The sequence below is a fragment of the Phyllobates terribilis genome, unplaced genomic scaffold (assembly GCF_046119375.1).
Source record: "Phyllobates terribilis strain yellow unplaced genomic scaffold, ASM4611937v1 Scaffold_4__5_contigs__length_816908805, whole genome shotgun sequence".
NCBI lineage: Eukaryota > Metazoa > Chordata > Amphibia > Anura > Dendrobatidae > Phyllobates > Phyllobates terribilis.
In genome coordinates this window covers 36,628,270-36,641,295 of record NW_027362764.1, presented here as the reverse complement: position 1 = coordinate 36,641,295, position 13,026 = coordinate 36,628,270, and positions in this window count along the sequence as shown.

Genomic DNA, 13,026 nt, shown 5'->3' with positions numbered 1-13,026 from the left:
CCAAAGCATTTTTAAACATCAGCGGAATTCCGAGAACAATGGAAGAGTTCCGAAGCATTTTTAAACGTAAGCGGAATTCCAAGATCAATGGAAGAGTTCCGAAGCATTTTTAAACTTCAGCAGAATTCCGAGAACAATGGAAGAGTTCCGAAGCATTTTTAAACTTTAGCAGAATTGCGAGAACAATGGAAGAGTTCCGAAGCATTTTTAAACTTCAGAGGCTTTCCGAGAACAATGGAAAAGTTCCGAAGCATTTTTAAACTTCAGCGGAATTCCGAGAACAACCGAAGAGTTCTGAAGCATTTTTAAACTTCAGCAGAATTCCGAGAACAATGGAAGAGTTCCGAAGCATTTTTAAACTTCAGGCTAATTCCGAGAAAAATAGAAGAGATCCGAAGCATTTTCAAACGTCAGCGGAATTCCGAGAACAATGGAAGAGTTCCGAAGCATTTTTAAACTTCAGCGGAATTCCAAGAACAATGGAAGAGTTCCGAAGCATTTTTAAACTTCAGCTCAATTCAGAGAACAATGGAAGAGTTCCGAAACATTTTTAAACTTCACCAGAATTCCGAGAACAATGGAAGAGATCCAAAGCATTTTTAAACATCAGCGGAATTCGGAGAACAATGGAAGAGTTCCGAAGCATTTTTAAATGTAAGCGGAATTCCAAGATTAATGGAAGAGTTCCGAAACATTTTTAAACTTCAGCAGGATTCCGAGAACAATGGAAGAGTTCCAAAGCATTTTTAAATGTAAGCGGAATTCCCAGATCAATGGAAGAGTTCAGAAGCATTTTTAAACTTCAGCGGAATTCCGAGAACAATGGAAGAGATCCAAAGCATTTTTAAACATCAGCGGAATTCCGAGAACAATGGAAGAGTTCCGAAGCATTTTTAAACGTAAGCGGAATTCCAAGATCAATGGAAGAGTTCCGAAGCATTTTTAAACTTCAGCAGAATTCCGAGAACAATGGAAGAGTTCCGAAGCATTTTTAAACTTCAGCAGAATTCCGATAAAAATGTAAGAATTCCTAAGCATTTTTAAACTTCAGCGGAATTCCAAGAACAATGGAAGAGTTCCGAAGCATTTTTAAACTTCAGCGGCATTCCGAGAACAATGGAAGAGTTCTGAAGCATTTTTAAACTTCAGCAGAATTCCGAGAACAATGGAAGAGTTCCGAAGCAATTTTAAACTTCAGCAGAATTCCGAGAACAATGGAAGAGTTCCGAAGCATTTTTAAACTTCAGCGGAATTCCAAGAACAATGGAAGCGTTCCGAAGCGTTTTTAATCTTCAGCTCAATTCGGAGAACAATGGAAGAGTTCCGAAACATTTTTAAACTTCACCAGAAGCATTTTTAAACTTCAGCGGCATTCCGAGAACAATGGAAGAGTTCCGAAGCATTTTTAAACTTCAGCCTAATTGCGAGAACAATGGAAGAGATCCGAAGCATTTCCAAACGTCATCGGAATTCCGAGAACAATGGAAGAGTTCCGAAGCATTTTTAAACTTCAGCGGAATTCCATGAATAATGGAAGAGTTCCGAAGCATTTTTAAACTTCAGCTCAATTCGGAGAACAATGGAAGAGTTCCGAAACATTTTTAAACTTCAGCAGAATTCCGAGAACAATGGAAGAGTTCCGAAGTATTTTTAAACTTTAGCAGAATTGCGAGAACAATGGAAGAGTTCCGAAGCATTTTTAAACTTCAGAGGCATTCCGAGAACAATGGAAAAGTTCCGAAGCATTTTTAAACTTCAGCGGAATTCCGAGAACAACCGAAGAGTTCTGAAGCATTTTTAAACTTCAGCAGAATTCTGAGAACAATGGAAGAGTTCCGAAGCATTTTTAAACTTCAGGCTAATTCCGAGAAAAATAGAAGAGATCCGAAGCATTTTCAAACGTCAGCGGAATTCCGAGAACAATGGAAGAGTTCCGAAGCATTTTTAAACTTCAGCGGAATTCCAAGAACAATGGAAGAGTTCCGAAGCATTTTTAAACTTCAGCTCAATTCAGAGAACAATGGAAGAGTTCCGAAACATTTTTAAACTTCACCAGAATTCCGAGAACAATGGAAGAGATCCAAAGCATTTTTAAACATCAGCGGAATTCGGAGAACAATGGAAGAGTTCCGAAGCATTTTTAAATGTAAGCGGAATTCCAAGATTAATGGAAGAGTTCCGAAACATTTTTAAACTTCAGCAGGATTCCGAGAACAATGGAAGAGTTCCAAAGCATTTTTAAATGTAAGCGGAATTCCCAGATCAATGGAAGAGTTCAGAAGCATTTTTAAACTTCAGCGGAATTCCGAGAACAATGGAAGAGATCCAAAGCATTTTTAAACATCAGCGGAATTCCGAGAACAATGGAAGAGTTCCGAAGCATTTTTAAACGTAAGCGGAATTCCAAGATCAATGGAAGAGTTCCGAAGCATTTTTAAACTTCAGCAGAATTCCGAGAACAATGGAAGAGTTCCGAAGCATTTTTAAACTTTAGCAGAATTGCGAGAACAATGGAAGAGTTCCGAAGCATTTTTAAACTTCAGAGGCATTCCGAGAACAATGGAAAAGTTCCGAAGCATTTTTAAACTTCAGCGGAATTCCGAGAACAACCGAAGAGTTCTGAAGCATTTTTAAACTTCAGCAGAATTCCGAGAACAATGGAAGAGTTCCGAAGCATTTTTAAACTTCAGGCTAATTCCGAGAAAAATGGAAGAGATCCGAAGCATTTTCAAACGTCAGCGGAATTCCGAGAACAATGGAAGAGTTCCGAAGCATTTTTAAACTTCAGCGGAATTCCAAGAACAATGGAAGAGTTCCGAAGCATTTTTAAACTTCAGCTCAATTCGGAGAACAATGGAAGAGTTCCGAAACATTTTTAAACTTCACCAGAATTCCGAGAACAATGGAAGAGATCCAAAGCATTTTTAAACATCAGCGGAATTCCGAGAACAATGGAAGAGCTCCGAAGAATTTTTAAATGTAAGCGGAATTCCAAGATTAATGGAAGAGTTCCAAAGCATTTTTAAACTTCAGCAGGATTCCGAGAACAATGGAAGAGTTCCGAAGCATTTTTAAACTTCAGCTCAATTCGGAGAACAATGGAAGAGTTCCGAAACATTTTTAAACTTCAGCAGAATTCCGATAAAAATGTAAGAATTCCTAAGCATTTTTAAACTTCAGCGGAATTCCAAGAACAATGGAAGAGTTCCGAAGCATTTTTAAACTTCAGCGGCATTCCGAGAACAATGGAAGAGTTCTGAAGCATTTTTAAACTTCAGCAGAATTCCGAGAACAATGGAAGAGTTCCGAAGCAATTTTAAACTTCAGCAGAATTCCGAGAACAATGGAAGAGTTCCGAAGCATTTTTAAACTTCAGCGGAATTCCAAGAACAATGGAAGCGTTCCGAAGCGTTTTTAATCTTCAGCTCAATTCGGAGAACAATGGAAGAGTTCCGAAACATTTTTAAACTTCACCAGAAGCATTTTTAAACTTCAGCGGCATTCCGAGAACAATGGAAGAGTTCCGAAGCATTTTTAAACTTCAGCCTAATTGCGAGAACAATGGAAGAGATCCGAAGCATTTCCAAACGTCATCGGAATTCCGAGAACAATGGAAGAGTTCCGAAGCATTTTTAAACTTCAGCGGAATTCCATGAATAATGGAAGAGTTCCGAAGCATTTTTAAACTTCAGCTCAATTCGGAGAACAATGGAAGAGTTCCGAAACATTTTTAAACTTCACCAGAATTCCGAGAAAAATGTAAGAATTCCGAAGCATTTTTAAACTTCAGCAGAATTCCGAGAACAATGGAAGAGTTCCGAAGCATTTTTAAACTTCAGCAGAATTCTGAGAACAATGTAAGAGTTCAGAAGCATTTTTAAACTTCAACAGAACTCCAAGAACAATGGAAGAGTTCCAAAGCATTTTTAAACTTCAGCAGAATTTCGAGAAGAATGGAAGAGTTTCGAAGCATTTTTAAACTTCAGCATAATTCCGAGAACAATGCAAGAGTTCTGAAGCATTTTTAACTTCAGCGGAATTCCGAGAACAATGGAAGAGATCCGAAGCATTTTTAAACGTCAGCGGAATTCCGAGAACAATGGAAGAGTTCCAAAGCATTTTTAAATGTAAGCGGAATTCCAAGATCAATGGAAGAGTTCAGAAGCATTTTTAAACTTCAGCGGAATTCCGAGAACAATGGAAGAGATCCAAAGCATTTTTAAACATCAGCGGAATTCCGAGAACAATGGAAGAGTTCCGAAGCATTTTTAAACGTAAGCGGAATTCCAAGATCAATGGAAGAGTTCCGAAGCATTTTTAAACTTCAGCAGAATTCCGAGAACAATGGAAGAGTTCCGAAGCATTTTTAAACTTTAGCAGAATTGCGAGAACAATGGAAGAGTTCCGAAGCATTTTTAAACTTCAGAGGCATTCCGAGAACAATGGAAAAGTTCCGAAGCATTTTTAAACTTCAGCGGAATTCCGAGAACAACCGAAGAGTTCTGAAGCATTTTTAAACTTCAGCAGAATTCCGAGAACAATGGAAGAGTTCCGAAGCATTTTTAAACTTCAGGCTAATTCCGAGAAAAATAGAAGAGATCCGAAGCATTTTCAAACGTCAGCGGAATTCCGAGAACAATGGAAGAGTTCCGAAGCATTTTTAAACTTCAGCGGAATTCCAAGAACAATGGAAGAGTTCCGAAGCATTTTTAAACTTCAGCTCAATTCAGAGAACAATGGAAGAGTTCCGAAACATTTTTAAACTTCACCAGAATTCCGAGAACAATGGAAGAGATCCAAAGCATTTTTAAACATCAGCGGAATTCGGAGAACAATGGAAGAGTTCCGAAGCATTTTTAAATGTAAGCGGAATTCCAAGATTAATGGAAGAGTTCCGAAACATTTTTAAACTTCAGCAGGATTCCGAGAACAATGGAAGAGTTCCAAAGCATTTTTAAATGTAAGCGGAATTCCCAGATCAATGGAAGAGTTCAGAAGCATTTTTAAACTTCAGCGGAATTCCGAGAACAATGGAAGAGATCCAAAGCATTTTTAAACATCAGCGGAATTCCGAGAACAATGGAAGAGTTCCGAAGCATTTTTAAACGTAAGCGGAATTCCAAGATCAATGGAAGAGTTCCGAAGCATTTTTAAACTTCAGCAGAATTCCGAGAACAATGGAAGAGTTCCGAAGCATTTTTAAACTTCAGCCTAATTGCGAGAACAATGGAAGAGATCCGAAGCATTTCCAAACGTCATCGGAATTCCGAGAACAATGGAAGAGTTCCGAAGCATTTTTAAACTTCAGCGGAATTCCATGAATAATGGAAGAGTTCCGAAGCATTTTTAAACTTCAGCAGAATTCCGAGAACAATGGAAGAGTTCCGAAGCATTTTTAAACTTTAGCAGAATTGCGAGAACAATGGAAGAGTTCCGAAGCATTTTTAAACTTCAGAGGCATTCCGAGAACAATGGAAAAGTTCCGAAGCATTTTTAAACTTCAGCGGAATTCCGAGAACAACCGAAGAGTTCTGAAGCATTTTTAAACTTCAGCAGAATTCCGAGAACAATGGAAGAGTTCCGAAGCATTTTTAAACTTCAGGCTAATTCCGAGAAAAATAGAAGAGATCCGAAGCATTTTCAAACGTCAGCGGAATTCCGAGAACAATGGAAGAGTTCCGAAGCATTTTTAAACTTCAGCGGAATTCCAAGAACAATGGAAGAGTTCCGAAGCATTTTTAAACTTCAGCGGCATTCCGAGAACAATGGAAGAGTTCTGAAGCATTTTTAAACTTCAGCAGAATTCCGAGAACAATGGAAGAGTTCCGAAGCAATTTTAAACTTCAGCAGAATTCCGAGAACAATGGAAAAGTTCCGAAGCATTTTTAAACTTCAGCGGAATTCCGAGAACAACCGAAGAGTTCTGAAGCATTTTTAAACTTCAGCAGAATTCTGAGAACAATGGAAGAGTTCCGAAGCATTTTTAAACTTCAGGCTAATTCCGAGAAAAATAGAAGAGATCCGAAGCATTTTCAAACGTCAGCGGAATTCCGAGAACAATGGAAGAGTTCCGAAGCATTTTTAAACTTCAGCGGAATTCCAAGAACAATGGAAGAGTTCCGAAGCATTTTTAAACTTCAGCTCAATTCAGAGAACAATGGAAGAGTTCCGAAACATTTTTAAACTTCACCAGAATTCCGAGAACAATGGAAGAGATCCAAAGCATTTTTAAACATCAGCGGAATTCGGAGAACAATGGAAGAGTTCCGAAGCATTTTTAAATGTAAGCGGAATTCCAAGATTAATGGAAGAGTTCCGAAACATTTTTAAACTTCAGCAGGATTCCGAGAACAATGGAAGAGTTCCAAAGCATTTTTAAATGTAAGCGGAATTCCCAGATCAATGGAAGAGTTCAGAAGCATTTTTAAACTTCAGCGGAATTCCGAGAACAATGGAAGAGATCCAAAGCATTTTTAAACATCAGCGGAATTCCGAGAACAATGGAAGAGTTCCGAAGCATTTTTAAACGTAAGCGGAATTCCAAGATCAATGGAAGAGTTCCGAAGCATTTTTAAACTTCAGCAGAATTCCGAGAACAATGGAAGAGTTCCGAAGCATTTTTAAACTTTAGCAGAATTGCGAGAACAATGGAAGAGTTCCGAAGCATTTTTAAACTTCAGAGGCATTCCGAGAACAATGGAAAAGTTCCGAAGCATTTTTAAACTTCAGCGGAATTCCGAGAACAACCGAAGAGTTCTGAAGCATTTTTAAACTTCAGCAGAATTCCGAGAACAATGGAAGAGTTCCGAAGCATTTTTAAACTTCAGGCTAATTCCGAGAAAAATAGAAGAGATCCGAAGCATTTTCAAACGTCAGCGGAATTCCGAGAACAATGGAAGAGTTCCGAAGCATTTTTAAACTTCAGCGGAATTCCAAGAACAATGGAAGAGTTCCGAAGCATTTTTAAACTTCAGCTCAATTCAGAGAACAATGGAAGAGTTCCGAAACATTTTTAAACTTCACCAGAATTCCGAGAACAATGGAAGAGATCCAAAGCATTTTTAAACATCAGCGGAATTCGGAGAACAATGGAAGAGTTCCGAAGCATTTTTAAATGTAAGCGGAATTCCAAGATTAATGGAAGAGTTCCGAAACATTTTTAAACTTCAGCAGGATTCCGAGAACAATGGAAGAGTTCCAAAGCATTTTTAAATGTAAGCGGAATTCCCAGATCAATGGAAGAGTTCAGAAGCATTTTTAAACTTCAGCGGAATTCCGAGAACAATGGAAGAGATCCAAAGCATTTTTAAACATCAGCGGAATTCCGAGAACAATGGAAGAGTTCCGAAGCATTTTTAAACGTAAGCGGAATTCCAAGATCAATGGAAGAGTTCCGAAGCATTTTTAAACTTCAGCAGAATTCCGAGAACAATGGAAGAGTTCCGAAGCATTTTTAAACTTCAGCAGAATTCCGATAAAAATGTAAGAATTCCTAAGCATTTTTAAACTTCAGCGGAATTCCAAGAACAATGGAAGAGTTCCGAAGCATTTTTAAACTTCAGCGGCATTCCGAGAACAATGGAAGAGTTCTGAAGCATTTTTAAACTTCAGCAGAATTCCGAGAACAATGGAAGAGTTCCGAAGCAATTTTAAACTTCAGCAGAATTCCGAGAACAATGGAAGAGTTCCGAAGCATTTTTAAACTTCAGCGGAATTCCAAGAACAATGGAAGCGTTCCGAAGCGTTTTTAATCTTCAGCTCAATTCGGAGAACAATGGAAGAGTTCCGAAACATTTTTAAACTTCACCAGAAGCATTTTTAAACTTCAGCGGCATTCCGAGAACAATGGAAGAGTTCCGAAGCATTTTTAAACTTCAGCCTAATTGCGAGAACAATGGAAGAGATCCGAAGCATTTCCAAACGTCATCGGAATTCCGAGAACAATGGAAGAGTTCCGAAGCATTTTTAAACTTCAGCGGAATTCCATGAATAATGGAAGAGTTCCGAAGCATTTTTAAACTTCAGCTCAATTCGGAGAACAATGGAAGAGTTCCGAAACATTTTTAAACTTCAGCAGGATTCCGAGAACAATGGAAGAGTTCCAAAGCATTTTTAAATGTAAGCGGAATTCCCAGATCAATGGAAGAGTTCAGAAGCATTTTTAAACTTCAGCGGAATTCCGAGAACAATGGAAGAGATCCAAAGCATTTTTAAACATCAGCGGAATTCCGAGAACAATGGAAGAGTTCCGAAGCATTTTTAAACGTAAGCGGAATTCCAAGATCAATGGAAGAGTTCCGAAGCATTTTTAAACTTCAGCAGAATTCCGAGAACAATGGAAGAGTTCCGAAGCATTTTTAAACTTCAGCCTAATTGCGAGAACAATGGAAGAGATCCGAAGCATTTCCAAACGTCATCGGAATTCCGAGAACAATGGAAGAGTTCCGAAGCATTTTTAAACTTCAGCGGAATTCCATGAATAATGGAAGAGTTCCGAAGCATTTTTAAACTTCAGCAGAATTCCGAGAACAATGGAAGAGTTCCGAAGCATTTTTAAACTTTAGCAGAATTGCGAGAACAATGGAAGAGTTCCGAAGCATTTTTAAACTTCAGAGGCATTCCGAGAACAATGGAAAAGTTCCGAAGCATTTTTAAACTTCAGCGGAATTCCGAGAACAACCGAAGAGTTCTGAAGCATTTTTAAACTTCAGCAGAATTCCGAGAACAATGGAAGAGTTCCGAAGCATTTTTAAACTTCAGGCTAATTCCGAGAAAAATAGAAGAGATCCGAAGCATTTTCAAACGTCAGCGGAATTCCGAGAACAATGGAAGAGTTCCGAAGCATTTTTAAACTTCAGCGGAATTCCAAGAACAATGGAAGAGTTCCGAAGCATTTTTAAACTTCAGCGGCATTCCGAGAACAATGGAAGAGTTCTGAAGCATTTTTAAACTTCAGCAGAATTCCGAGAACAATGGAAGAGTTCCGAAGCAATTTTAAACTTCAGCAGAATTCCGAGAACAATGGAAAAGTTCCGAAGCATTTTTAAACTTCAGCGGAATTCCGAGAACAACCGAAGAGTTCTGAAGCATTTTTAAACTTCAGCAGAATTCTGAGAACAATGGAAGAGTTCCGAAGCATTTTTAAACTTCAGGCTAATTCCGAGAAAAATAGAAGAGATCCGAAGCATTTTCAAACGTCAGCGGAATTCCGAGAACAATGGAAGAGTTCCGAAGCATTTTTAAACTTCAGCGGAATTCCAAGAACAATGGAAGAGTTCCGAAGCATTTTTAAACTTCAGCTCAATTCAGAGAACAATGGAAGAGTTCCGAAACATTTTTAAACTTCACCAGAATTCCGAGAACAATGGAAGAGATCCAAAGCATTTTTAAACATCAGCGGAATTCGGAGAACAATGGAAGAGTTCCGAAGCATTTTTAAATGTAAGCGGAATTCCAAGATTAATGGAAGAGTTCCGAAACATTTTTAAACTTCAGCAGGATTCCGAGAACAATGGAAGAGTTCCAAAGCATTTTTAAATGTAAGCGGAATTCCCAGATCAATGGAAGAGTTCAGAAGCATTTTTAAACTTCAGCGGAATTCCGAGAACAATGGAAGAGATCCAAAGCATTTTTAAACATCAGCGGAATTCCGAGAACAATGGAAGAGTTCCGAAGCATTTTTAAACGTAAGCGGAATTCCAAGATCAATGGAAGAGTTCCGAAGCATTTTTAAACTTCAGCAGAATTCCGAGAACAATGGAAGAGTTCCGAAGCATTTTTAAACTTTAGCAGAATTGCGAGAACAATGGAAGAGTTCCGAAGCATTTTTAAACTTCAGAGGCATTCCGAGAACAATGGAAAAGTTCCGAAGCATTTTTAAACTTCAGCGGAATTCCGAGAACAACCGAAGAGTTCTGAAGCATTTTTAAACTTCAGCAGAATTCCGAGAACAATGGAAGAGTTCCGAAGCATTTTTAAACTTCAGGCTAATTCCGAGAAAAATAGAAGAGATCCGAAGCATTTTCAAACGTCAGCGGAATTCCGAGAACAATGGAAGAGTTCCGAAGCATTTTTAAACTTCAGCGGAATTCCAAGAACAATGGAAGAGTTCCGAAGCATTTTTAAACTTCAGCTCAATTCAGAGAACAATGGAAGAGTTCCGAAACATTTTTAAACTTCACCAGAATTCCGAGAACAATGGAAGAGATCCAAAGCATTTTTAAACATCAGCGGAATTCGGAGAACAATGGAAGAGTTCCGAAGCATTTTTAAATGTAAGCGGAATTCCAAGATTAATGGAAGAGTTCCGAAACATTTTTAAACTTCAGCAGGATTCCGAGAACAATGGAAGAGTTCCAAAGCATTTTTAAATGTAAGCGGAATTCCCAGATCAATGGAAGAGTTCAGAAGCATTTTTAAACTTCAGCGGAATTCCGAGAACAATGGAAGAGATCCAAAGCATTTTTAAACATCAGCGGAATTCCGAGAACAATGGAAGAGTTCCGAAGCATTTTTAAACGTAAGCGGAATTCCAAGATCAATGGAAGAGTTCCGAAGCATTTTTAAACTTCAGCAGAATTCCGAGAACAATGGAAGAGTTCCGAAGCATTTTTAAACTTCAGCAGAATTCCGATAAAAATGTAAGAATTCCTAAGCATTTTTAAACTTCAGCGGAATTCCAAGAACAATGGAAGAGTTCCGAAGCATTTTTAAACTTCAGCGGCATTCCGAGAACAATGGAAGAGTTCTGAAGCATTTTTAAACTTCAGCAGAATTCCGAGAACAATGGAAGAGTTCCGAAGCAATTTTAAACTTCAGCAGAATTCCGAGAACAATGGAAGAGTTCCGAAGCATTTTTAAACTTCAGCGGAATTCCAAGAACAATGGAAGCGTTCCGAAGCGTTTTTAATCTTCAGCTCAATTCGGAGAACAATGGAAGAGTTCCGAAACATTTTTAAACTTCACCAGAAGCATTTTTAAACTTCAGCGGCATTCCGAGAACAATGGAAGAGTTCCGAAGCATTTTTAAACTTCAGCCTAATTGCGAGAACAATGGAAGAGATCCGAAGCATTTCCAAACGTCATCGGAATTCCGAGAACAATGGAAGAGTTCCGAAGCATTTTTAAACTTCAGCGGAATTCCATGAATAATGGAAGAGTTCCGAAGCATTTTTAAACTTCAGCTCAATTCGGAGAACAATGGAAGAGTTCCGAAACATTTTTAAACTTCAGCAGGATTCCGAGAACAATGGAAGAGTTCCAAAGCATTTTTAAATGTAAGCGGAATTCCCAGATCAATGGAAGAGTTCAGAAGCATTTTTAAACTTCAGCGGAATTCCGAGAACAATGGAAGAGATCCAAAGCATTTTTAAACATCAGCGGAATTCCGAGAACAATGGAAGAGTTCCGAAGCATTTTTAAACGTAAGCGGAATTCCAAGATCAATGGAAGAGTTCCGAAGCATTTTTAAACTTCAGCAGAATTCCGAGAACAATGGAAGAGTTCCGAAGCATTTTTAAACTTCAGCCTAATTGCGAGAACAATGGAAGAGATCCGAAGCATTTCCAAACGTCATCGGAATTCCGAGAACAATGGAAGAGTTCCGAAGCATTTTTAAACTTCAGCGGAATTCCATGAATAATGGAAGAGTTCCGAAGCATTTTTAAACTTCAGCAGAATTCCGAGAACAATGGAAGAGTTCCGAAGCATTTTTAAACTTTAGCAGAATTGCGAGAACAATGGAAGAGTTCCGAAGCATTTTTAAACTTCAGAGGCATTCCGAGAACAATGGAAAAGTTCCGAAGCATTTTTAAACTTCAGCGGAATTCCGAGAACAACCGAAGAGTTCTGAAGCATTTTTAAACTTCAGCAGAATTCCGAGAACAATGGAAGAGTTCCGAAGCATTTTTAAACTTCAGGCTAATTCCGAGAAAAATAGAAGAGATCCGAAGCATTTTCAAACGTCAGCGGAATTCCGAGAACAATGGAAGAGTTCCGAAGCATTTTTAAACTTCAGCGGAATTCCAAGAACAATGGAAGAGTTCCGAAGCATTTTTAAACTTCAGCGGCATTCCGAGAACAATGGAAGAGTTCTGAAGCATTTTTAAACTTCAGCAGAATTCCGAGAACAATGGAAGAGTTCCGAAGCAATTTTAAACTTCAGCAGAATTCCGAGAACAATGGAAAAGTTCCGAAGCATTTTTAAACTTCAGCGGAATTCCGAGAACAACCGAAGAGTTCTGAAGCATTTTTAAACTTCAGCAGAATTCTGAGAACAATGGAAGAGTTCCGAAGCATTTTTAAACTTCAGGCTAATTCCGAGAAAAATAGAAGAGATCCGAAGCATTTTCAAACGTCAGCGGAATTCCGAGAACAATGGAAGAGTTCCGAAGCATTTTTAAACTTCAGCGGAATTCCAAGAACAATGGAAGAGTTCCGAAGCATTTTTAAACTTCAGCTCAATTCAGAGAACAATGGAAGAGTTCCGAAACATTTTTAAACTTCACCAGAATTCCGAGAACAATGGAAGAGATCCAAAGCATTTTTAAACATCAGCGGAATTCGGAGAACAATGGAAGAGTTCCGAAGCATTTTTAAATGTAAGCGGAATTCCAAGATTAATGGAAGAGTTCCGAAACATTTTTAAACTTCAGCAGGATTCCGAGAACAATGGAAGAGTTCCAAAGCATTTTTAAATGTAAGCGGAATTCCCAGATCAATGGAAGAGTTCAGAAGCATTTTTAAACTTCAGCGGAATTCCGAGAACAATGGAAGAGATCCAAAGCATTTTTAAACATCAGCGGAATTCCGAGAACAATGGAAGAGTTCCGAAGCATTTTTAAACGTAAGCGGAATTCCAAGATCAATGGAAGAGTTCCGAAGCATTTTTAAACTTCAGCAGAATTCCGAGAACAATGGAAGAGTTCCGAAGCATTTTTAAACTTTAGCAGAATTGCGAGAACAATGGAAGAGTTCCGAAGCATTTTTAAACTTCAGAGGCATTCCGAGAACAATGGAAAAGTTCCG